The sequence below is a fragment of the Heterodontus francisci genome, chromosome 10, assembly GCF_036365525.1.
Source record: "Heterodontus francisci isolate sHetFra1 chromosome 10, sHetFra1.hap1, whole genome shotgun sequence".
Taxonomy (NCBI): domain Eukaryota; kingdom Metazoa; phylum Chordata; class Chondrichthyes; order Heterodontiformes; family Heterodontidae; genus Heterodontus; species Heterodontus francisci.
This window is the reverse complement of record NC_090380.1, coordinates 51,409,101-51,437,070: the sequence shown is the minus strand read 5'-3', so window position 1 is coordinate 51,437,070 and position 27,970 is coordinate 51,409,101.

Sequence of the window (27,970 nt, the reverse complement as noted above, 5' to 3'; positions counted from 1 at the left end):
TTAATAGGTCAGTGAGGTCCTGTCAGTGTAACATCCAGTCCACTATTGAAAGAAAGGTATAAAAGTGGTTGTTAAAGTAACCTTGTTACTGCAGTCGGAGGAAAGAGTGACTTGGTCAGTCATTGGTGAAACCAAGGTTAACATGAAGTGGCCACTCAGGGGTAATTTTATGTATAATTTCCTATGTCATATTTTGAACATTTTATTATAAGTGTTAAGTAGTCCATTGTAGAGCATTGTATTGCATGTCTTTAATGTCTGGGTAGCCTAATAAATTTTATTATATAACTCAGATGCTTGAGTGTTTTCCATTATTCTCGTAATTCTCCAGTCCGAACAAAAATAGTAAGACTCAAGTCTTACACTACCAACAATCTCCATCAAACAGTACTCAGCCATAAAATCCATATGCTTTACCTCACCCCCACACACCTAACACTGCTGCAAGACCCACACTCACAACTCTCAGCTTGCATACACTGACAGCTATTCAACCATGACAGCCACATCACCCAAGCATATTTCAGGACACACACTAAGACACTTCCCTCTTTCTTTCGGAGAAGGCAGAACGTAACAGGAGACAACAGGAAGGAACAGGAGGAAGTCAAGCGCGCCTGCATATTTTAAATGTCATGGTAGAATACAGTGCTGGAAATTGTTAAAAAGCAGATGTACATTCAACAAAATGAGGAAGCTGATGACAGTCTCTGATCCACAACTGTTTTATTGTCAGTTCATAGTTCAGTACAAACATCAGTTCCCACTCTTCCCTTCTGGACTAACTCTTTGCCAGAGGCAACTCCCCCACGAGGCAAAAAAAAAACAGTCCTTAAATGCAAAACTATAACAAGCATCATCTGCTCCCTATTAACATTGAAGTAAGACCTGTTTAATTAAAGGGACCAACATTTTCAATATTGTCAGAAATCACAGGAAGGGGTATCACTGAGGCCTTGGCCACTGGTGGGGCTGGAGAAACCTATGAGGGTATCTGTGTATCTGATCCTCTCCTCGCTTCCCACTTCTCCCTCATCTCACAATATCTTCTGACTCAAAAGCATACATTTCTTACTTTCTCCTCTCCTCCCAACGACATCACAACCCTTGTCCCTTTTTTCATTGCAGATATTCAAGAACTGGAACCTTTGCAGTCAGAGAAAGAAGATGGTGAAGATAAAGAGGACAATATGATGGCCAGTGAGGAGGAAAGGTAAGGAGTGTGAGACAGTTGTTGAATGGGGAGATGTGGTTGAGGTTACTGGCATTGTTCATGAATTATTTAATGATGTAGATCCTGGGAAGAAAAGGACTGCCGACATTGTAGCTTCCCTTCCTCTGCCTCTACTTCCTGTTGCACTTCCCCCACCTGATACATCCTTGTTCTTCTCCTCCTCCTCTTCCTCATTCTCCTGCTCCTCAGTTTTGTGCCTGATCAGTGTGGCAAAGGCTATTGCTTCATATTAGCAAGGTTGTACAGAATACGATCATAAATATTGATATCTGCTCAACTGAGTACTGCATTTGCTTGAGGATGCTGATGATGTGCTCGACAAAAGGTACTTCAGTGCCAGCCAGATAGCTGCCTGTAGGCTACTGAAACAGTAGGCAAGTATAGAAAAAGTCCAAAACTTGTACAATTGCACCAATAACCACAAAATAAATCCAGCAACTAACCTGTAGGTAGCGCATGATTACTTTCAATAGTACTTGGTTGAAGTGGGAGTGGAGGGAGGTGGTCCTTCATTTTGTATAACATTATGTTCAGCTCGAGTCGCTTTAAACAGGCTCCAGAGGTTGGCTGAGCGTGTCTACCCTGAGGCACAGTGTGGCTTTTGAGCAGAGAGATCGACCATTGACACGCTGTTCTCCCTTCGTCAGCTACACGAGAAATACTGCGAACAACAGATACCCCTCTACGTTGCTTTCATTGATCTCACCAAAGCCTTTGACCTCGTCAGCAGACGTGGTCTCTTCAAACTACTAGAAAAGATTGGATGTCCACCAAAGCTACTAAGTATCATCACCTCATTCCATGACAATATGAAAGGCACAATTCAGCATAGCGGCGCCTCATCAGACCCCTTTCCTATCCTGAGTGGCGTGAAACAGGGCTGTGTTCTCACACCCACACTGTTTGGGATTTTCTTCTCCCTGCTACTCTCACATGCGTTCAAGTCTTCAGAAGAAGGAATTTTCCTCCACACAAGATCAGGTGGCAGGTTGTTCAACCTTGCCCGTCTAAAAGCAAAGACCAAAGTACGGAAAGTCCTCATCAGGGAACTTCTCTTTGCTGACGATGCTGCATTAACATCTCACACTGAAGAGTGTCTGCAGAGTCTCAGTGACAGGTTTGCGTCTGCCTGCAACTAATTTGGCCTAACCATCAGCCTCAAGAAAACGAACATCTTGGGGCAGGACGTCAGAATTGCTCCATCCATCAATATCGGTGACCACGCACTGAAAGTGGTTCAAGAGTTCACCTACCTAGGCTCAACTATCACCAGCAACCTGTCTCTCGAAGCAGAAATCAACAAGTGCATGGGAAAGGCTTCCACTGCTATGTCCAGACTGGCCAAGAGAGTGTTGGAAAATGGCGCACTGACACGGAACACAAAATGCGAGTGTATCAAGCCTGTGTCCTCAGAACCTACGGCAGCGAGGCCTGGACAATGTATGTCAGCCAAGAGCAACGTCTCAATTCATTCCATCTTCGCTGCCTCCGGAGAATCCTTGGCATCAGGTGGCAGGACCGTATCTCCAACACAGAAGTCCTCGAGGCGGCCAACATCCCCAGCTTATACACCCTACTGAGTTAGTGGCGCTTGAGATGGCTTGGCCATGTGAGCCGCATGGAAGATGGCAGGATCCCCAAGGACATATTGTACAGCGAGCTCGCCGCTGGTATCAGACCCATCGGCCGTCCATGTCTCCGCTTTAAAGACGTCTGCAAACGCGTCATGAAGTCCTGTGACATTGATCACAAGTCGTGGGAGTCAGTTGCCAGCGTTCGCCAGAGCTGGCAGGCAGCCATAAAGGCGGGGCTAAAGTGTGGCGAGTCGAAGAGACTTAGCAGTTGGCAGGAAAAAAGACAGAAGCGCAAGGGGAGAGCCAACTGTGTAACAGCCCCGACAACCAATTTTTTCTGCAGCACCTGTGGAAGAGTCTGTCACTCTAGTATTAGCCTTTATAGCCACTCCAGGCACTGCTCCACAAACCACTGACCACCTCCAGGTGCTTACCCATTGTCTCCCGAGACAAGGAGGCCAAAGAAGAGAGAAGAAGAAGAAGAAGATGTTCAGCTGTGTGATGTTTAAGTCAGAGCATTGGCTGGGGCATGCAGTTGGCAAATGGCAGCACTGGTGTCAAATCAGCATTGTATATCGATTTATGTAATGAACTCCCTGCTCTGCTTGCTGCCAGAGGTCATTGGATATCCGCATGGAAACCCCTTTACTAAGATGGCGCCCTGCGTATTTCCCAGCAGAAATATGTATGTGCTACTTGGACCCCATTTTCAAGCATTAGGTGGCCATATCGTGCCTAAAAAAAGGAGTGCTACAGAACCCAATTTCCCCTTCTTCATCTTTCATGCAGTATTTCTGAAAACATGATATTCTCTGATTGAGCTATTTCTCAAGAACCATCCAGTATATCTGTACCAGTCAGCCTGCTGTCTGAATATACCTTGAGGGTTGCTGCTTCCACATGCCGCAATCCTCTACTTAAGCAAGTTATGTACATCACCACATGTGTATACAGGTGTCAGTGTACTGGTGAGTGGACACAGAACATCTCTGGTGTAGCCTGCTGTGTCTGTTGGTCTCTGTGCTGGTTTTCTCTTTCTTGTCCAAAGCATTCCGAAAATTGGGAATTCATTGATGGCTCTAATGGAGATGTAGGAAAAAAAGAACAATTAGCATAAAGGTTCAACATAGCCTAAGCAGCAGCAGAATAAAAAAGCTAACACAATGGTCTTAAAACTGTTCATTTCATCTTCTTACTTTGCCTTTTGAATGATCCTTTAATGGTCATTGATCCCCTTGGAATCCTGGTGCCCATCACGCATAGCATGATTTAGAGACAGTGCTGTATCAATGTTCTGCTTCTTCTTTGGCCTCCTTGTCTCGAGAGACAATGGGTAAGCACCTGGAGGCAGTCAGTGGTTGTGAAGCAGCGCCTGGAGTGGCTATAAAGGCCAATTCTAGAGTGACAGACTCTTCCAGAGGTGCTGCAGATAAAATTGGTTGTTGGGGCTGTTACACAGTTGGGCAATGTAAAGGTCAGAAAAAGACATGGGAGGTGTTATGACTTCATCTAGAAATATTAAGTGCTGCTTTGAAGTTTGTTTTAGATGGGAGCTTACTGCTTCTGCCCCTAGGACCAGCACGATTGCTGCTAATGTGAAAATGGGATATAGACCCAGAATTACAATTTTCTGCTTCTTATTCTGGTCTCTTATACCCCATTGAGCTGATGCATTCTAGCAAAAGCAACATGGAAATCAGACCCATGGATAACTTGAAAAGGGAGCATTTACATGGGAATGAGGAAGGTTCAGGGGATTGGGATGAATTTGATAGTTCTTTCAAAGAGCTGGCCGAATGGCTTCCTTCTGTGCTATATGATTTGATGAACTCATATAAACAGCTGAGTAAATCTCACTGTTGAATTCTCAGTAGCCCCTACAATATGAGCACAGATAACTTGACTACTGTCTTTCTCTCTGTCCCAAGAATGGTTTTTACTCCCTCTCCAGTGTGTTTCCCCTAGTTAGTCTGTGCTACTGCTTCTGCTTCCATTGTACTAAATTTGACTTGAGAAAATTCTCAGCTTCCAAATATTCTCTTCTTTTTCTCTCTCCCAAAGTGACTCATGTTGGGGTCTGGTTCCACTGGTGATTGGTCCATTCTTACTATATAAGAATGTAGGTAGTTGCACAATGGGCAGGAGGAATGGATATCATATTTGAACCAGATCCCATATTGGGAGCTCATACGAGCATACGAATTAGAAGCAGAAGTAGGCCACTGGGCCCCTCGAACCTGCTCCGTCATTCAATAAGATCATGGCTGATCTGATTGTAACCTCAACTCCACATTCACCCCTACCCCCAATGACATTTCACTCCCTTGCTTATCAAAAATCTATCTACCTCTGCCTTAAAAATATTCAAAGACCCTGCTTCCACCGTCTTTTGAGGAAGAGAGTTCCAAAAACTCATGACCCTCTGAGAGAAAAAAATTCTCCTCATTCTCTGTCTTAAATGGGCAGTCCTGGGAGAGAAAGGAAAGCAGGAGACACAGGGGGCCCTCCTCTAGCCAAAAAGGAAGGTGCTGTGAGCAACAGTGAGACCCGGAGACCTGTGTGCATTCATTGTAATAAAGCCGGGCATTTAAAAGCTGACTGCTGGAAACTAAAGGGAAAACCGGTCGGGTTAATCAGGGCATACACGCTCAGTGAAGAAATGAACTTGATGGAAAGCGCAGCAGAACAAGCAGTGGCTTTAACTGCAGTAACAGTGAGACCCAGCAAGTTTACGGCTGCAACTGCAGGAAAATTTAATAGGATTCCTGAGGGTTTTCAAGGTTTTGTGTCTGAAGGGAAAGTGATCCAAAACCCCTCGAGGGGGCAAGCAAGCCCAAAGTAATTCTCAGGGACACAGAGGCCACTAGATCCCATTTACTGGGAAAAGGCCTGACCTTTCCCCCAGAGAGTACAGTGAACACCAAAATGGCGGTGAATGGTATTGGAGGGCAGGGTATGCCTGTACCTGTACACCAGGTGCACCGGGAGTGCGACCTAGTTTCCGGACCGGTGACTGCAGGGATTGTCTCTAGTTTGCCTGTGGACGGGGTTGACCTGCTCCTAGGTAATGATCTGTTGGGGGTGAAGGTGGTAGCCCCCCCAGTAGTGAAAGAAAGACCGCAGGAGGTCAGAGAGACAGGACAGTGGCAGGAGATGGTCTCCTGCAGTTTCCCTGAATGTGTAGTGGATCAAGCCATGATCAAACCAGCTCCCCCAGAGGAGACTGAATTGGCACTGCAGGCAGATGACCAGGTCTGTCTGTTCGATACTTTCTTTGGAAAGTTAGGAGTCCCAGGGAATGAATTAAATGGATTTTCTCTAGCTGAGGCTCAGTGAGCCGACTCAATATTGTGAGAATTAGCACAGGCTGCTCAGTCTGAAAGTGAAGCAGAGGGAGTCCCTGACTGCTACTGTTTAAAAATGAAGTACTGATGAGGAAATGGAGTTCTCCTCACAGACCTGAGAGCAAGGAGTAGACAGTAGTTCACCAGTTAGTGGTGTCACAGAGGTACCAGAGAGAAATATTAAGAAGGGCCCACGAGACTACAGTGGCTGTTCATGCCGGTATACAAAAGGCTAAAGCCCGTATAAGACAGCAGGTTGACTGGTCAAAACTTGACAAAGATGTGGTGGAGTACTGCAGGAGTTGCCACATGTGCCAGGTTGAGTGGAAACACCAACCTACAGTGAAACCTCTACCCTTAAGTCCTGTACCAGTGTTAGGAGGACCCTCCAGCAGAGGGCCGGTGAACTGTAAGGGACCACCACCGAAAACAAAAAGGGGCGGGCAGGCACAAGGTTGGAAAAAGGCTAGACAGGGAAGGGGAAAAAGTGACCAAGAGGACAGGTTAAAAGAAGTTTGGGGGAAACCGGATGGTCAGACAACCCCGAAAAATTTGAAAACCTAGATCCCACATCCTCCAATGTAAATGCAAACACAAGAAGCACCCCGCCAGAGTTGTGAACAGCATTTACAGGAACCTGCAGAGACAAAGAAAGACCTCTGGGGACAGAGAAACCATGAGGGTGATGCCTCAACTAGTCAAAATGCCAACTAGGGAGTGCAGTAGAGTCTGCACAAATACTTGCAGGCAGGAGTGTCCTCTGGGACAAAGCGGAGATTAGCAAAGAATCCTCCCCCGCAGTCAGAAAAAAGCAAACTGCCCATCCAACCGAAGTCAAAAGCCTTTGCATGACTCAGCAAAGTATTGAAAGAGAGTTCAGGATAGAGCTGCCCACTACTGACTCTCCTGAGAAAAAAAATTACCTCAGCAGGAACAAAGACCCTAGGCAGTCAAGGAAATGGGCAAATGGAAGAGAAACTTCCCCCAAAAATTTCCACATGTTTATTGGAATGTCAAAAAAGGGGCAACTTTAATAAGTTTTAGGATTTGTGAATGAATAAGAGAAATGCACGGGTTTTTTTCTGTATCTTATATTTTCTTGCAACCCTTTTAATGAAATGCACTTTTCTCAAATCGCATTTCATTCCGCTGGGTGTGGAGGTGTCATGCTTGGCCCCCACCTGCCAAGAATGAGGCACATCAGTTTTGTCCTGAACATTGATTTTTAACTGTTGTTGGAACAAGGAAATGACTTGTTAAACATATCAGCCATGGCTGAAAAAAAACTATTTACATAGTAACAGACATCGAAGGTGAGGAAGGGCATTCCTGGGCCTGCTAAGGAGGATACAATCCACAAGGGTCAGGACTGGTTAGACCAGCTGGTCACATGACTACCTGGCTGTTCCAGGGTCTTCTTTTGAACTGGCCACAGAGAGTTTGAAGGCAGAGTGTCTGTTTGCTCCTGGACGAAGAAGATATCTCTCCTGTCTGCTCCCATCTCTTTATCACAAGCCTCTGAATCCACTGAAGACACATGAACACCAAGAGAGAAAAGTTTCCTCCAGCAAAGAAAGTTTAAGAGGAATACTGGATCCCAACAAAAAGCAAGATCTATCTACAATCAAGGACTCTACAGTGAGCTCAAAGACCCGTAACAAAAACTCTTCAGATATTACCTCAAACTTTTTCCACTTTATTTCTTCTGCTCTTTTCTGTCTCTATTTGCATGTGTGTATCACATATGCATGCTAGCATGGGCACATTATGTATCCATAGGCGTAAACCAAATTAGAGTTTAAGTTTAATAAATGTTATCTTTTCTTCTTTCAACCTAAGAAAGCCTGTTGGTGCTGATTTCTTTGCCTTATAATTGGAAAGCGGTGAACAAGGATTCGCCAAGGGGGAGCTAAAAACAAGGTGTGTTTAAAATTAAACCCTGTTATGGTAAGACCAGGTGAAGGCTGAGAGGGCCCCCGAGACACCTTTTTCACCAGGTCATAACAACAGCCTAACCACACACGTTTGCGTTTTCTCATGCAAGTCGGAGTCCACAGGAGACTCTAGTAGAAGGGGGACATAATTCCAACTCTGTGGAGGATCAGCAGTGAGAGGATGCACTGTCCCATGATTCTCCTGCACCTTCCACCAGCTCAGATATTTTGACCTCGGTGGGTTTCCGCTCGGCTGTAGAATCAGGGCCACAAAGCTGGTGAGAGCACTGCACACATGACCGAGCACCTGTCTGAGGCTGAGACAGCTGAGGCCTCTGACAGTTGGAGGATTGTGAGTGACCAGGCCAAGGCTGAGCCCCAGCCTCATGGTGATCCGCTGGTGTCGACAGCACAAGGCATGCTGGAGTTGCACAAAGAGCTAATGCAACATCTGGTGGAGATGCCAGAGGCCATACGCGGCCATGAGCAGACGATGGAGGAGCCCATCCATTCCATGAATGCTGCTGTGTCTCAGGCACGTGAGCACATGGCTTCCTTGATCAAAAGGTTGGCGATCCTCATGGACAGCCAGATCTCACAGATGTGCCCAGAGCTCCACACCATCGTCTTGGCCATGACCTCAACACAGCAGTAGCAAGATGAGAGAAGGATAAGGCCCCTAGACTCCTTCTCTGGTGAGCAGAGAGGTTCAAGTGAGCCTTGAAAGAAAGGAGGAGAGGCTAACCTCCACAGCTGGGGGCTCCCCTCAGGGCACTCTTGAGTGTGGACACCATCTCCTCAGCCCCTCTGCCAGTGAACCCAGCTCCAGTAGCCGCAATACCTGAGAAGAGTCCTGTACCTGTGCAGGACACCCTCAGGCAGCCGGGGCCCTCCAGGCCTCAGGCAGCCAGAGGATGGCCGCCAAAGTCATCACAGGTCAAGGTGTAGTCTGATCAGCAGCCTGCCTCCAGCCCAGCTGCTAGTGCAGGGGTTACAACCTCATAGAAGCACTCATGAACATATGTGAACAGCCTGTGTGGAGTTTGCAAGTTCTCCCTGTGTCTACGTGGGTTTCCTCCGGGCGCTCCGGTTTCCTCCCACATGCCAAAGACTTGCAGGTTGATAGGTAAATTGGCCATTATAAATTGCCCCTAGTATAGGTAGGTGGTAGGGAAATATAGGGACAGGTGAGGATGTGGTAGGAACATGGAATTAGTGTAGGATTAGTATAAATGGGTGGTTGATGGTCGGCACAGACTCGGTGGGCCGAAGGGCCTGTTTCAGTGCTGTATCTCTAAACTAAACTAAACTATAAAGAAAACCACCTAGCGACACTTGGGGTTTCATGGGTGTTTGACGTTTGACATTTGACATTTGTTTTCTCATATAAAATTCTTTTGTTTTTGAAATTAACTTTAATTGTGCAAAATGATTATTCTATCATGCCTTAATTGTGAGCTGCTGACTTCACACTTCCCCTTTAGTGGATGCCAATGTAGGCACAGCCCTCATTGATTAACATCTCCCATGGGCCATAGTGTGTGGTTTAGCTGGGTGCTAGGCACAGAAGACAATTAGAAAGGAAGCAATAGTCTGAATTCATTGAGGTGAGTGTTGATTTCATTTTGAGAGGCCATCATGGTGGCTGAAAGCAGGTAATTATGAAATTGTCTCTTGTCGCTTTGGCTCATCGCTCCATGTGCCTGGCCTCTGGTGCAAGGAATTCAACATCAGTGCTGCTTGCTCCTCTTCCTGTTCCATGTCCTCTTCATCGGTGAAGGAGTAGCTTTTAAATATGTCCTTTTATGTAAGGCCTCCCCTCTCTGCAGTACTAGATTGCGCAGAGCACAGCAGACCACCATGATGCTCAAATCCCTCGTTGGGCATACTGCAGGGCTCCACCAGATAGATCCCGGCACTGGACACTCATCGTCAGCAACCCAACGGCCTGCTCGATGCTCTCTCGGGTGGAGCCATGCCAGGTGTTGTACCTCTCCTCTGCTGCAGTGCAAGGGTTCCTCACTGGACTGAATAGCCATGTCTTCAATGGGTAATCCTTGTCCTCGAGAATCTGTCCCTGAATTTGAGCGGGGGGCCTGAAAAGCTGTGGAACCTGGGACTATCAATGTATGTAGGTGCCATGGTTGCTTCCTGGGAAGTGGACACACACCTGCAGGAAACACATTTGGTGATCGCAGACCAGTTGAACATTGATGGAATGGAAGCTCTACCTTTTGATGAAGGTGTCTGGCTGGTCCATGGGAGCCTTGATGGCCACATGCATACAATCTATCACACCTTGCACCCAGGAAAATCCAGCAATGGCCCTGAATCCGATGGGCCTCTTGGCCTGATTGTCAGGGTCTGTCCGGCAGCACACATAATCGCTGGCCCTCTTGAACGGTGCATTGGTCACTTCCTTGATTTGGCGGTGGGATGCTGTCTGGAAGACGCCACACATATCCCCAGTGGATTCTTGGAATGAACCAGACACATATAAGTTGAGTACCACAGTGATTTTCAATGCCACTGGCATAGGGTGACCACCAAATCCCATAGGGCTTAACTCATCCTGCAGCAGGCTGCATAAGTCAGTGATGCCCTAGGTGAAATGCTGTAGTCTTCACTGACAATGTTGCTTGGACATCTGGAGGTAGCTGGCTTGAGTCTGGTACACTCTCTGGTGCTTGTGGGCCCTTCTTTGCACGGCCAGTTGCTGTTGCTCTCATTGTGCAGTTTCACAGGCAGGCACAGCTGAGTCTTATCCCTCCCTCCATCGGAGCAGCTGCATCACGTTACGGGGATCCACAAAGACAGGGTGTATGAGACCCATGCCTGGTGATCAGTGGGCCTCCAGAGCACTGTCCTTGCACAGACAACCCTGCCTTGGCAGCTTTCCCTTTGCCACTTCTCCGGGCCGGCTCCCGAATGGCCCCCAGTGCCCACCCTTGCTGATAACTGACCCTCTCACACAGCAGTATGGGTACCTGACCCTCTCACCCAACAGTTTGGGCACCTGATACTGCCACCCAAAATCAAGCCCCCCTTGCAGACCACCCAACACCCAGTACCACCTTGCACACACGACACCAAAACACCCTCGTACAATACCCGAGACTCCGCACCCCCTTGCGCAACATCAGTGACCCTGCTCACCCAGTATTGACATCCGAGGCTCTGCTCACCTGGTACAGCAAGGCGATACTCTGCTCACGCGGTGCTGGCACCCAAGACCAAGCCAAGTTGCTACTGCCACCCGAGACCCTAACACCCAGCGCTGCCACCCGAGACCCAGCAAACCCGTGCGGAGTGCACAGCACTGCAGTCTGACAATGGCTTCCGCTCCCCCCTCTTCCTGTATGCAGTGCTGTTCATGGTTGCCTACCCATGGCGGCATTGTGGCCTTGCCTGGTGCTGCCAGCTTTCAATAGTTGGAGTTCCGATGGCATGTCAGGGCTGCCCGTCGTCCATTTAATTCCAAGCCTCCCATTGAATCACTTACAATTACATACAAATACATTAAAACTAACTGTTCTACAATTTAAATTACATTCCCGTTGTGTCGGGCAGTGCTGCCGCATTATTGTTTTCCCGCCACTGACTAAATTCGGAACCGATATCCTGATGTCAGATTTCCAGGTAGATTCATCCGGCACTATTTTCCTGCCCGCCAACCCCCCCCCCCCCCCCCCCAGCTTGCCTCCACTCCTGCTCCAAATGGCCGCACTAAATTCAGCCCTGGTTTTCCACATATTTGCTCTACACCTATATATTTTTTTCATTTGTCCTTGGGATGTGGGCATCTCTGGCAAGGCCAGCATTACAGCACTTTGTTGCCCTAATTGCCCTTAAGAAGGTGATGTTGAGCTGCCTTCTTGAACCACTGCAGTCCATGATGTGTGAGTACAGTGCTGTTCAGGAGAAAGTTGCAGGGTTTTGACCCAGCGACAGTGAAAGAACGGCAAAATAGTTACAAGTCAGGATGTGAATGTTTAAAGCGGTGAATGGTATGCTGATCAAGTGGGCTGCCTTGTCTTGGATGGTGTCAAGCTTTTGAGTATGGTTGGAGCTGCATTTATTCAGGCAAGTGGAGAGTATTCCATCACACCCCTGACTGGTGCCTTGAAGATGGCAGACGGGCTTTGGGGAGTCAGGTGTTGAGTTATTCACCGCAGAATTCCCAGTCTCTGACCTGCTGTTGTAGTCACATTATTTATATGGCTGGTCTGTTTAAGTTTCTGGTCAATGGCGACCTCCAGGATGTTGTTGGTGGGGGATTCAAATGATAGTAATGCCATTGAATGTCAAGGGGAAGTGGTTAGATTCTCTCTTGTTGGAGATGGTCATTGCCTGGCACTTGTATGGCAAATGTTACTTAACAATGATCAGCCCAAGTCTGAATGTTATTCAGGTTTTGCTGCATGTGGACATGAACTGCTTTAGAAACTGAGGAATTGTACATGGTACTGAACATCCCCACTTCTGACCTTATGATGGAGGGAACGTTATTGATGAAGCAGGGTACTGCTGAGTATTTCCAGCGCTTTCTGTTTTTATTTCAGATTTCCAGCATCCACAGTATTTTGCATTTAATTTAACTGCAACCATTTTCCTTTGTGCTTGGTATGACTCCAACCAGTGGTGAGCTTTCCCATTAATTTTCAGTGACTTCAGTTTTACTAGGGCTCTTTGATGCCCCACTTGATCCACACTTGGTTAAATGCTGCCTTGACGTCAAAGGCAGTCACGCTCACTTCACCTCTGGAATTCAGTTCTTTTGTTCATCTTTGGACCAAGGCTGTAATGAGATCTTGAGCCGAGTGGCCCCGGCGGAATCCAAACTGAGCATCAGTGAGCAGGTTGTTGCTGTTTAGGTGATGTTGATAGCACTGTTAATGACACCTTCCATCACTTTGCAGATGATTGAGAGTAGACTGATGGGGTGTTAATTGGATGGGTTGGATTTGTCCTGCTTTTTATGGACGGGACATACCTGGGCCATTTTCCACATTGCTGAGTAGATGCCAGTGTCGTAGCTGTACTGGAACAGCTTGGCTAAGGGCGCGGCTAGATCAGGAGCACAAGTCTTCAGTACCATAACCTTAGCAGTACCCAGTGCCTTCAGCTGTTTCTTGATATCACATGGAACAAATCGAATTTTCTGAAGACTGGCATCTGTAATGGTGGGGACATCAGGAGGAGGCCAAAATGCATCATACACTGCTGGTGAAGATGTTAGCAAATGCTTCAGCCTTGTCTTTAGCTCTGATGTGTTGGGCTCCCCCATCATTGAGGATGGTGATGTTTTTGGAATCTCCTCCTCCAGTTAGTTGTTTAATTGTCCACAATCATATATGGCAGGACTACAGAGCTTTTATCTGATCCGTTGGTTGTGGGATTGCTTAGCTGTCTATTGAATGATTCTTCCACTGCTTAGAATGCATGTAGTTGGCAACTCATTTTTAAGTATACCTGGTGCTTCTCCTGGCATGCTCTCCTACACTCCTCATTAAACCAGGGTTTGTCTCCTGGCTTGATGGTAATGGTAGAGTACAGAATATGCCGGGCCATGAGGTTACAGATTGTGCTTGAATACAATTCTGCTGCTTCCAATGGGCTGCTGCTCCTCATGGATGCCCATTTTTGAGCTGCTGGATCTGTTCTGAGTCTATTTAGCACAATGGTAGTGCCACACAACACGATAAAGGGTATTCTCAGTATGAAGATGGGCTTTCGTCTCCAAAAGGACTGTGCAGTGATCACTCCTACCAATAATGCCATGGACAGCTGCATCTGAAACAGATAGATTGGTGAGAACAAATAGGTTTTCCCTCTTGTTGGTTCTCTCACCATCTGCCACAGGCACAATCTGCCAGATATGTCCTTCATGACTTGGCCAGCTCGGTCAGTAGTGGGACTTCCAAGCCACTCTTGTTGATGGACATTAAAGTCCTCTACCCAGAGTGCATTCCATGCCCTTGTTACCCTCGTTGGTGCTCAAAATGGAGAACCATTGATTTATCAGCTGAGGGAGGGCAGTAGGTGGCAATCAGCAAGACATTTCCTTGCCTATGTTTGACCTGATGCCTGGGGTCCAGGTTCAATACTGAGTATTCCAGGGTCACTCCCTCCTGACTGTGTACCACTATGCCACCAGCTCCGGTGATGGTGTTGGAGGAGTCTGGGAAATTGGTTGTAAGTTAGGAATCAGTGAGTATGAATATAACAGGCTGTTACTTGATTCGTCTGTGGGGTAGCTCTCCAAATTTTGGCGCAAATCCCCACATGTTAGTGAAGAGCTTTGCAGGGTCGACTAGCCAATATGTGCCTTTGTTGTTTCTGGTGGTCAATCTGTTTTTTTTCTTATTCAACTTTCTATAACTTGATATAACTGAGTGGCTTGCTAGGGCATTTCAGAGGGCAGTTAAGAGTCAACTACATTGCCATGGCTGTAGAGTCACATGTAGGCCAGATCAAGTAAAGATGGCAGATTTTCTCCCCTTCTGGTGGTCTTATGATCATTATTAATGAGACTAGCATTTTATTCCCGAATTATTCATTTACTGGATTTAAGTTACTCCATTTGCTGTGGTAAGATTAGAACTCATGGCCCCAGAGCAGTAGTCTGGGTCTCTATATTACTCATCCAGTACCATTACCACTATGCTACTGTATCCTTTTATCTTTCTCTTCGCATCAGTTTTCATATAAAATGAAGTGATTGTTTTATTAGAAGGCTGTATGGGAAATAACTTTTTGGAGCTATACAAATGTCTCTCACAGTGGTAGGTCTATTTGGGCAGCTGCCGGCATTAAGGTACTGTAATGTTAAAATTACAATTTAACACAGTCTTTCTGACAGCTCTGGGGTACCTTTTAGAGGTCAGAAATTTGAAGGGAAATGAATGTGACTAGGTGGAAAATAATTTTTGAAACCTTTTAGGTCCTGAATAGAAAATCTCAAAATGCACAAAGGGACAACATTCTTTGCAGCAGTTCTTCAAATTCTCCTTGAGAGCATTTAGGCAAACAAATAGATTTCACCTGTCCAAAACAAATGATGCAAAATATATAACAGAAAATAAATAACAAGAATTGCCCTGCAGAATGGGCAGTGAACAAGGACAAGTATTAACACTATCATCCACTGCTACAGCGTATGTGTGCCTTGCTTTTACTTACTGTTTCCTTCTCCAAAGCAACATCACGCCAAAAATTGCAATTAATAATAGAGTTCCCAGAGGTAGACATTATCAGATTGAATTCGATGTATAATCTTATTGGAAACAACGTTATAATATAAATCTATTAGCTAAATACATATTAGCTTTTATATATTGTGGTGCAGTACTGTATTTTTTTTGTAACAGTCCTTTGAAGTTAAACTTAAGGTTTCCAAATTCTGGGGAGTCAAACTCAGGTTAGACAAACAAACAGTCCTATGATTGAGAGCAAACAGCTTATTTTGTTTTACCAAGGACATGTGACTGGAGGTTTTAATTTCAGTTTTGTCAAGAAAACTCAACAGAGTGTTAAGCCAGCAAAACGGAACGCTGGATGTATTGTTTGACAAGAGGTTTTTTGAAAAGGTGGAAGCCAGCTAGCTGCAAGGCTGCTTTGTGGTTTGTAAAAAGAAGACTTTTGGAGAGTTGAGAAGGACTCTGCAGCGGATGGAAAATCAACCAGATTTTTTTAAGGAGACAGGCTGAGAGCTGCACGTTTCTGGCTTCTAGCGAATCAGACTACAAAACAGCTGGTTGAAGCAGTTTGACTGCCAGGAAAGAAGGCTGGACTGGGGGCTAATCATTGATGGATGACTTACGGCAGTTGTCTTCAGTGACTGTAACGTTATCATTGATACCACAATATCAGGATGGTGGTGGGTAAGGCCGTGATGGTTCGAGAGGTGTCAAAGCCAAACTGTGAAAAGGAAGATCCCATTACTCGCTATTGATGGGACCTCATTACTTTCATATTTGTATCCTGGAGGACAGAATTTGAAGACCTACCTGAGGAAGGTCCTGATTTTGTTGTACTGAGGAACTGTTCAGCGCCAACTTGCTGATAAGACAGTTCAGTGGATCTGTAAGGATTACATTTGTTGCATCTGCTAACCTTTAATATATATATTATCAATGGTGATCTAACTGTTCATGTTTAATTTATGTTGATTTTTGATTGAGTGGGAAGTGAGAAAAAATTATGAAAGTGAAATCTTGTCCATTTGGCTTTTGGTTTCCTAAATTGGGGTCAATTGGTGGATTCGATTCTTTGTGTTTGTTGGTGGTCTCCACAGGGATCATAACAAAAGTGGGAGATTGTCCAGGATCAGATCATTCACAATTAAGCTATGAAATTGGTTTACTGGAATGTCCGGAGTTTAAGCAGACAAAATTTCACATTTACTTTGGGAAATCCACGAGTATCATCAATGTACAGGAATTTGTTAAAAGGGAAGATTTGACTCTCAGTATATTGCAGCCGTTGAAAAAGGTTGATTTGGTGATATTGGCACAGGTGGGTGTTAGTGTAAGCCCAGGGACAAGGATAACAGAGATAATCCAAGAATTGGTTCCTTGCCTGAAGCTTGAGGAAGGAAAGGATCTTTCTTCTAGTATTCAAGTAGAACTAGTCAAAATTGAATCAGAAAAAGAAAGAGAAAGGAAAAGGAGGCAATTCGAATGATAGAAGCTGAGATTGGGAAGAGAAGAGAAAAAGAAAGAGAGGAAAGGGATAAAGGAGAAAGACAAAGACAATTTGAAAGTTGAATTAGAGAGGATGACACTGGAAAGGGAAGAGAAAGAAAAAGAATGAGAATAAGAAATGCAAAAATTGGCATTAGACCACAAAGTGAAAATGGAAAGGCTCAAAGCCAGTGGGCGTGCATTCGGGGTGAAAATTAAGGATCACCCAGAACAAGCTCCTCGTTGTTTTGAATTGGTACCTAAATTTAGTGAGAGGAAGTAGAAATATACTTTGTGTCATTTGAGAAATTGCTAGGAATCTGGAGTGGCCTAAATCACCTTGGCCAATTCTCCGACCGAGTTTTTTCACAGGGAAAGCTTTGGAGGTTTACTCATTTCTTTCAGATGAACATTCACAAAACGATGACAGAGTAAGGACTGCTGTTCTTAATGCCTATGAGGTGGTACCAGAGGCCTACAGACAAAAATTTAGTAATTTAAAAAAGAAACAGGGCAAGACACATGTAGAAATTGCTAGAGAGAAGGAAAAGTTGTTTGATAGGTAGGATAGATCAATAAAGATTTTGCAAGGTTTTGAGAACCTTAGGGAAGTAATTCTGATGGAAGAATTCAAGAACAGTGTCCCTTCAGGGATAAGGTGCAACCTGAAAGATCATAAAGTTGGTAAAATAAGGGATGCCGCAGTAAAAGTAGATGATTATGAATTGACCCACAAAAGCAGTAGTAACAAGTCCCAGTTTCGAAACTTTCAGAGAAGCTGGAGAGAAAGGAAGGTTAATAATGAAAAGAGATCTGGTACTACTGAGAAAAGTGGCAAAAGTAAGGACACAGACACAATTCAAGTTATTAAAAGAGAAAGCCAGGTGGAAAAATTTGGTTTGAGAGGATTGACATGTTATTTCTGTCACAAGAAAGGTCATGTGAAGGCTGAGTATTGGAAGTGGTAAAACAAGCCTGTTGCATGTGTCCAATTGAAGGATGTTTGCCCAGGAAATACTGTCTTACCAGGTAATGTTCATGACAAGCAGGTAGTTACACCCATGCTCTCTGATCGAGTGAATCAGTTTTCAGAAGGCTATAAAAGTTTTCTGTTTAAGGGTGAAGTATCTCCATTGTGGTCTGGTAAGGCAGGCAAGCCAATTCAATATACAGGGGGGGGTGCACAGTCACTGATGTTGGGAGGTGACATGAATTTTTTTCCCCAGCAGTTCGCTGAATGCAAAGGTGTTAATCCAAGGGACTGATGGAACCTATTTATCCATTACTTTATATGGGGTTAATTTAAAATGTGACTGATCACTGGTCCTGTTACCATTGATGTTGTTCCCAGTTTGCCCATTAAGGGGGAAGATTTTCTACTAGGAAGTCACTTGGCTGGGGATAAGTTATTACCATCTCCAGTAGTTTCAGAAAAGCCACTTGAGGTTTTTGAAACTGAGGTTTTGCAGGAAGAATTTCCCAGAATGTTCCCAGATTGTGCTGTGACTAGATCCTAGGCTCATAGGGTTAAACAAGACGAGAAGTTATTGTGGAGGATAATTTGTGTGTTTGGTTGGCTGAAACTTCTTTCAAAGACTTAGATAGGGATGTTGGTGGTAAAGGCTCCAAGGCTAACAATGGTGAATTGTTTAGCTGAACCTCTTTGATTGAGGCAGACCCTGACTTGAGAAGCTTGTTTCAGATGATGTGTTCCGAGGCAGAAGCTGAAAAGGTCCCTGAATGTTATTATGTTGAGAATAACATTTTGATGAGGAAGTGGAGAACTCCCCAGAGGCCTGCTGATGAGGATTGGGCTGTACTTCATCATATTGCTGCCCCTCCTTGCTACTGCAGTGAAATTTTTAGAATTGCCCATGAGATACCAGTTGCAGGTCAAGTAGGATCATAGGAAATAGGAGCAGGAGTAGGCCATTCGGCCGCTTGAGCCCGTTCCACCATTCAACTAGATCATGGCTGATCTTCTACCTCAATGCAATTTTCCCAGACTATCCCCAAATCCCTTGATATCTTTAATATCTAGAAATCTAGCGATTACTGTCTAGTACTCACACTACTGAGTCAGCGGCGCTTGAGATGGCTTGGCCATGTGAGCCGCATGGAAGATGGCAGGATCCCCAAAGACACATTGTACAGCGAGCTCGCCACTGGTATCAGACCCACCGGCCGTCCATGTCTCCGTTATAAAGACGTCTGCAAACGTGACATGAAATCGTGTGACATTGATCACAAGTCGTGGGAGTCAGTTGCCAGCGTTCGCCAGAGCTGGTGGGCAGCCATAAAGACAGGGCTAAATTGTGGCGAGTCGAAGAGACTTAGTAGTTGGCAGGAAAAAAGACAGAGGCGCAAGGGGAGAGCCAACTGTGCAACAGCCCCAACAAACAAATTTCTCTGCAGCACCTGTGGAAGAGCCTGTCACTCCAGAATTGGCCTTTATAGCCACTCCAGGCGCTGCTTCACAAACCACTGACCACCTCCAGGCGCGTATCCATTGTCTCTCGAGATAAGGAGGCCCAAAAGAAAAAGAAAGAACTGTCTTGAATATACTCAATGACTGAGCCTCCACGGCCCTCTGGGATAGAGAATTGCAAAGATTTACCACCCTCTGAGTGAAGAAATTCCTCCTCAACTCAGTCCTAAATATCCTACCCCTTATTCTGAGATTATGTCCCCTGGTTCTAGACCCCCCAGCCAGGGAAAATATCCTTCCTGCATCTATCCTAACGAGCCCTGTAAGAATTTTGTATGCTTCAAGGATATCACCTCTTTCTTCTAAACTCTATAGGCCCAGTCTCCTCAATCTCTCCTCATAGGACAATCCCACCATCCCAAGGATCAATCAGGTGAACCTTTGTTGTACTCCCTCTATGGCAAGTATATTCCTCCTTAGGTAAGGAGACCAAATCTGTACACAATACTCCAGGTGCGGTCTCACCAAGCCTTTATATAATTGCAGCAAAATATCTTTACTTCTGTACTCAAATCCCCTTGCAATGAAGGCCAACACACCATTTGCCTTCCTAATTGTTTGTTGAACCTGCCTGTTAGCTTTCAATGACTTATGAACAGGGACACCCATGTCGCTTTGGACATCAACACTTACCAATCGCTCACATTTAAGAAATACTCTGCATTTCTGTTTTCCCTACCAAAGTGGATAACTTCACATTTTTCCACATTATATTCCATCTGCCATACTCGTGCCCACACACTAAGCCTGCCTAAATCCCCTTGAATCCTCCTCACAACTCATATTCTGACTTAGTTTTGTGTCATCAGCAAACTTGGAAATATTACATTTGGTCCCCACATCCAAATCATTGATATATTTGTGAATAGATGGGGCCCAAGCATTGATCCTTGTGGTACGCCACTAGTCACAGCCTGCCAACCTGAGAATGACCCCTTTCTTCCTACTCTCTGTTTTCTGTCTGTTAACCAATTCTCAATCCATGCCAGTATATTATCCCCAATCCCATGTGCTCTAATTTTGCTTCCTAACCACCTGTGTGGGACCTTATCGAAAGCCTTTTGAAAATTCAAATGCACCACATCCACTGGTTCCCCCTTATCTATTCTACTAGTTACATCCTCAAAAACCTCTAACAGGTTTGTCAAACATGATTTCCCTTTCATAAATCCATGTTGACTCTGCCCAATCCTACCATTATGTTTTAAGTGTCTGGTCATCACATCCTTTATAATAGTTTCTAGCATTTTCCCTACTACTAATGTCAAGTTAACAGGTCAGTAATTCTCCATTTTCTCTCTCCCTCCTTTCTTAAATAGTGGGGTTACATTTTCTACCTTCCAATCTGCAGGAACCGTTCCAGAAACTATAGAATTTTGGAAGATGGCCACCAATGCATTCTTTATCTCTACAGCCACCTCTTTCAACATTCTCGGCTTATTAACTTTCAGTCCCATTAATTTCTCCAGTACTACTTTTTTACTACTACTAATTTATTTCCTGATTCTCACTAACCCCTTGGTTCTCCAGTATTCCTGGGAGGTTGTTTCGTTTCTTTCTCTGAGAAGACAGACAAAAAGCATTTGTTTAGTTTCTCTGCCACTTCCTTATTACCTATTACAAATTCTCCTGTCTCTGCCTATAGTGGGGCCACATTTGTCTTTGCTAATCCTTTCCTTTTTTCATACCTATAGAAGCTTTTACAGTCTGTTTTTATGTTTCTAACTAGTTTACTTTCATATTCTATTTTCTCTTTCTTTAACAGTTTCTTGGATCTCCTTTGCTGAATTCTGAAATGCTGCCAATCTTCAGGTTTACTACTTTTTGGTAACTTTATAAGTATATTCCTTTGCTCTAAAACAATCTTTAACTTCTCTTGTTAGCCAAGGGTGGATCACCTTTCCTTCTGGGCTTTTATGCCTCAAAGGAATGTAAATTTATTGTAAACCATGTATTAATTTTTTAAATGCTATCCATTGCCTGCTTACCATCATACCTTTTAATGTAGTTTCCCAATCTACCACAGCCAATTTGCTCCTCATAGCTTTGTAGTTTCCTTTGTTGAGATTTAAGACCCTAATTTTGACCCTAATTGAACTGTATCACTTTCAAACTTAATGTAAAATTCTATCATAATATGGTCACTCTTCCATAGAGGATCCTTTACAATGGGATTATTAATTAGCCCTTTCTTGTTGCACAATACTATATCTAAAATAGCCCAGTTATTTGAAGGACACATGCCAGGGTAATGATGCACAGGGATGTGGCTGACTTCTATAAGACACGTCACACATGTCAGAGGATTCGGAATCTATAGCCTTTGATTAAGCCAGCCCCATTAATTCCGATACCTGCATTTAACAAATAGTTTAGTAGGGTCCTTGTGAATTGTGTAGGTGTAGCACAAGTGGTAGAGAATGTAGATGGTGATCCTGATGCATGTGATAAACCAGATGATGGGCCTGAGACTGAGTGTTCCCAGATTGAACCTCGTGCGATGAAACTGGTGAACACAGAGGTGTGAGAGTGTCTGGAGGTGGGACTACAACATTTATCTGAGCACTAGAGGAAGACATAACTAACTTATTGAGGGAGAATAAGCCATTTGTGCAGATAAGCCAGGTCATACTTCTCTGCCAGTTAATGTTGATGTAGGGAAACTAAGCCGATGAAACAATACCCCTACAGACTCAACCCAATAAATTGGCCAAAATCAGGGAGGTGATTCAATACATCTTAAGTAATGATATAATTGAACCTAGTCAAAGTAGTTGGAGTTCTCCTATTGTTTCAGTACCAAAACCAAACAGTTCTTAAGGATTCTGTATAGATTACCAAAAGTTTAACGTGGGAAATAAGACAAGCTCCTATCTAATCCCAAGGCTTGAGGATTGTATTGATAGGATGAGGAACTTGGCCTATGTTAGCAAAATTGATTTGCTTAAAGGATATTGGCAAGTCCCCTTGGCTAATGAATCTAAATAAATACCTGTTTTTGTGACACAAGATGATCTGTTCCAGTATAAAGTCCTGCCATTTGGTATGAAAAATGCACCCGCAACATTTCAAAAATTGACCAATCAAGTAATTTGAGTATTGCTGAAAGTGAGACATTTTGTTCAAGCTTTTCATCTTGCAGTCATCAGGACAATCCGCGAGAATACAAATGTAAGGGGAAGTAACAACTTTATACTGTATGAGAAGAGAGTGCTGATTGGTAGACATGTGAACTCTGATTGGTAGAGGCGTTACCATGGACAATGTACCAATTTATGGTGACTGACAGTTAATTGTCAAGCTTTGTTTGAAATTTAAAAGCATGCAGATTGACTCTGATTGGTCAAGGCATTGCCTGAGGAATGAACCAGCAAATGGCTGTCACTTATTTTGTTTAGCTGAAACAGGTGCAATGTGTGTACATGTTCTTTCTGTCTGCAAATAACAGGGCCCTATGTATTAATATATGTGCCACACTGTGAGCCCTACTGAAAATCTTAAATTTGTTGTCAGCATAATGCTTAGCACACTGAGCAACTGGCAGATCGTATCAAACAACACGTCCCTTCCGCTGTTTTCAACGGTCAAGGTACAAGCCGTACCCAAATAGCCCGTGCTTGCAAAACCCAAAACACAGTGTCCAACATTAGATGTGATTCTGCGATTGGACAACATTTGTTAAATAATCCTTAGTGTGCTAAGAAATACGCTAACAACCAATTTAAGATTGTCAGTAGGGCTCGCAGTGTGGCGCATTTGCACATACTGGAAGCTACATATATTAATACACAGGGCCTAGTTCTTTGCAGACAGAAAGAATATATACACACATTGTGCCTCCTACAGCTAAACAAAGTAAGTGACAGCCATTCACTGGTTCATTTCTTAGGGTAATGCCTTGACCAATCAAAGTCAAGCTGCCTGGTTTAAATTTCAAGCAAAGCTTGACAGTTAACTGTCAGTCACCATAAACTGGTGCATTGCCATGGCAACGCCTCTACCAATCAGCGTTCACTTGCCAACCAATCAGCACTCTCTTCTCATACAGTATAATTTATTACTTCCCCTTACATTGGCAATATTAAAGTTTTGTACTACCAAACAACAATCAAGTTATTGCTGAATTGAGTAATTGTGTTGTGTACATCGATGACCTTTTGGTGTGCAGTGACATGTGGAGTGACCATGTCTGACATTTAAGAGCTCTGTTGACAGGCTGGCCAATGCTAATCTTATCATAAACCTGGAAAAGAGGAAGTTTGCCAAGGTCCTGGTCACTTATAGGAACATAGGAACACAAGAACATAGGAAGATAGGAGCAGGAGTAGGCCATTGAGCCCATCGAGCATGCCCCGCCATTCAATACGATCATAGCTGAATATCCACTTCAATGCCTTTTTCCCACACTATCCTCATATCCCCTTATGACATATTTAGAAATCTCTGTTTTAAACATACTCAATGACTGAGCTTCCACAGTCCTCTGGGGTAGAGAATTCCAAAGATTCACAACCCTCTGAGTAAAGAAATTTCTCCTTACCTCTGTCCTAAATGGCTTCCCCCTTATTTTGATATTGTATCCCCTGTTTCTAGACTCCCAAACCAGGGGAAATAACTTAACTGCATCTACCCTGTCTATCCCTTTAAGTATTTTGTAGGTTTCAATGAGTTCACCTCTCATTCTTCAAAACTCTAGAGAATACAGGCCCAGTTTCCACAATCTGTCTTCAAAGAACAGTCCGGCAATCCCAGGAACAAGTCTGGTGAACCTTCGTTGCACTCCCTCTATGGCAATAATATCCTTCCTAAGGTAAGTGGACCAAAACTGCACACAGTACTCCAAGTGCAGTCTAACCAAGCTTCTATACAATTGAAGCAAGACTTCACTACTACTGTACTCAAATCCTCTTGGAATAAAGGCTAACATGCCATTAGCCTTCTTAATTGCTTGCTGCACCTGCATGTTAGCTGTAAGTGACTTATTGATTTGGACACTCAGGTCCCTTTGTACATCTATATTTTCTAATCTCTTCTTTTGGGCCTCCTTATCTCGAGAGACAATGGATACGCGCCTGGAGGTGGTCAGTGGTTTGTGAAACAGCTCCTGGAGTGGCTATAAAGGCCAATTCTAGAGTGACAGGCTCTTCTACAGGTGCTGCAGAGAAATTTGTTTGTCGGGGCTGTTGCACAGTTGGCTCTCCCCTTGCGCCTCTGTCTTTTTTCCTGCCAACTACTAAATCTCTTCGACTCGCCACATTTTAGCCCCGTCTTTATGGCTGCCCGCCAGCTCTGGCGAACGCTGGCAACTGACTCCCACGACTTGTGATCAATGTCACACGATTTCATGTCGCGTTTGCAGACGTCTTTAAAGTGGAGACGTGGACGGCCGGTGGGTCTGATACCAGTGGCGAGCTCGCTGTACAATGTGTCTTTGGGGATCCTGCCATCTTCCATGTGGCTCTTACCATTTAAGAAATATTCTGCACATCTATTCCTCCTATCAAAGTGGATAACCTCACACTTTTCCACATTATATTCCATCTGCCACGTTCTTGCCCACTCATTAGGTCTGTCCAAATCCCCTTGAAGCCACTTTGCATCTTCCTCACAACACACATTCCCACCTAGTTTTGTGTCATCCACGAACTTGGAAATACATTTGGTCCCCACATCCAAATCATTGATATATATTGTGAACAGCTGGGGCTCAAACATAGATCCCTGTGGTACCCCACTAGTCACAGCCTGCCAACGTGAGAATGACCCGGTTATTCCTACTGTCTGCTTTCTGCCTGTTAACCAATCCTTAATCCATGTCGTTATATTACCTCCTATTCCATGTGCTTTAATTTTGCTAACCAACCTCCTGTGGGGGACTTTATCAAAAGGCTTCTGAAAATCCAAGTATACCACGTCCACCAACTCCCCTTTATCAATTCTGTGGGTAACATCCTCAAACAACTTCAAAAAGTTTGTCAAACATGATTTCCCATTCATAAATCCGGGTTGACTTTGCCCAATCAGATCATTATTATCCACGTGTCCATTTATTACATCCTTAAGAATAGATTCTAGCATTTTCCAAATGACTGATGTAAGGCTAACAAGTCTGTAATTCCCTATTTTCTCTCTCCCTCCCTTCTTAAATAGTGGGGTGACATTTGCGACCTTCCAAATTGCAGGAACCGCTCCAGAATCTATAGAATTTTCGAAGGTGATCACCAATGTATCCACTATCTCCATAGCGACCTCTTTCAGCACTCTGGGATATAGAATATCAGATCCTGGGGACTTATCAACCTTCAGCTCCATTAATTTCTCCAATAAAACCTTCTTACTAATACTAATTGCCTTCAATTCCTTATTCCCCTAATCCCCTGGATTATTATTTAGGACATATTGTGGGTTAAGTTCAAGTACCAGTACTGGGGAAAGTGGGAGCTGTACTGTTGTGATGGTCTTCACCTGAACTGTGCTGAAACCAGTGTTCTAGTAAGCCGCATAACTAGGGAAGTAAAGAGCTGGGGGGGTGGGTGGGGGGTGGGCAACGGATCAAATTTGGGAAGATGTGATAAATCAAAGAGTCGAGACAAGGCAAGAGAAAAAGGTACTAATATGGGAAAAGATAACAGACTGTCACAGGAAGGGACAGAGAGTACAAATCTAGGAGTAAATCAGCAGACAAGGCTAGAGGTTACGAAAATAATAAAAGGACAAAACTAAAGGCTTTGTATCTGAATTCACCATCCATGGTTAACTAAAAAAGTTAAAGATAGTATCAAAATTAAAGAAAAAGCATATAATTGCACAAAGATGGGTGGCAGGTCAGAAGATTGGACAGAATATTAAAAAAAAGAATGACAAAAAGATTAATAAGGAGGGAAAGATTAGAGTACGAGAGAAAGCTAGCTAGAAATAGAAAAAATAGTAAGAGTTTCTGTAGATATTTTGAAAAGAAGAGTTAACAAAGTGAGCATGGTCCTATAGAAAGTGAGTCTTGGGAATTAATAATGGAAAATAAGGAGGTGCAGTTGAATTGAACATGCATTTTGCATTGGTCTTCACTATAGAGGATACAAGTAACATCTCAGAAATAGCTGGAAATCAGGAAATGGAAGGGAAGAACTCAAGAAAATTACAATCACCAGGGAAGTGATCCTGACTAAATTGTTGGAGCTGCGAGCTGACAAGTCCCCGGGTCCTAATGGGCTTCATCCTGGGGTCTTAAAAGAAGTGGCCAATGAGATAGTTGATGCGTTGGTTTTAATTTTCCAAAATTCCCTAGATTTGGGAAAGGTTCCCTGAAATTGGAAAATAGCAAATGTAACTCTTTCTTTCAAAAAGGGAGGGAGACAGAAAGTAGGAAACTACAGGCCAGTTAGCTCATCATCTGTCACAGGGAAATGTCAGAAGCTATTATTAAATACATTACAGCAGGGCACTTAGAAAAATTCAAGGTAATCAGACAGAGTCAACATAGTTTTGTGAAAGGGAAATCGTGTTTAACCAATTTTTTGGAGTTCTTTGAAGAAGTAACATGTGCTGTGGATAAAGGGGAACTGGTGGATGTACCGTACTTAGATTTCCAGAAGGCATTTGATAAGGTGCCATATCAAAGGCCATTGTGGAAAATAAAAGCTCATGGTGTAGGGGGTAACATATTGGCATGGATAGAGATCAGCTAGCTATCAGGAAACAAGAGGGTAGCCATAAATGGGTCATTTTCTGGTTGGCAAGATATAATGAGTAGTATGCACAGGGATCAGTGCTGGGACCTCAACTTTTTACAATTTCTATAAATGACTTGGATAAAGAGGCTGAAGATATGGTTGCTAAATTTGCTGATGGCGCAAAGGTAGATAGGAAAATAAGTTTTGAAGGGAACATAAGGAGGCAACAAAGGGATATAGATAGGTTAAATGAGTGGGCAAAGATCTGGCAAATGGAGTAAGATGTGGGAAAATGTGAAATTGTCCATTTTGGCAAGAAGAATAAAAAAGAAGCATAATATCTGTTTGGTGAGAGATTGCAGAGCTCTGAGATGCAGAGGAATCTGGGTGACTAGTGCATGAATTACAAAAGGTTAGTTTGCAGGTACAGCATGTAATTAGGAAAGCTGATAGAATGTTATAATTTATTGCGAAGGGGAATTGAATACAAAAGTAGGTAAGTTATGCTTCAGTTATACAGGGCATTGGTAAGACCACATCTGGAGTACTGTGTAAGGTACTGGTCTCCTTGTTTAAGGAAGGATGTAAATGCATTGGAAGCAGTTCAGAGACATTTTACTGGGCTAATACCTGGAATGGGTCGATTGTCTTATGAGGAAAGATTGGACAGGCTAGGCTTGTATCCACTGGAATTTAGAAGAGTAAGAGGCGACTTGATTGAAACTTATGAGATCTTGAGGGGTCTTGACAGGGTGGATGTGGAAAGGATGTTTACCCTTGTGGGACAATCTAGAATGAGTGGTCACTGTTTAAAAATAAGGGGTCACCCATTTAAGACAGAGATGAGGAGAAATTTTTTCTCTCAGAGAATGGTGAGTCTTTGGAATTCTCTTCCTCAAAAGGCAGTGGAAGCAAAGTTTTTGGATATTTTAAGGTAGAGGTAGATAGATTCTTGATAAGCAAGGGGGTAAAAGGTTATTGGAAATAGGCGGGACTTTGGAGATGAGGTTACAATCAGATCAGCCATGATCTTGTTAAATGG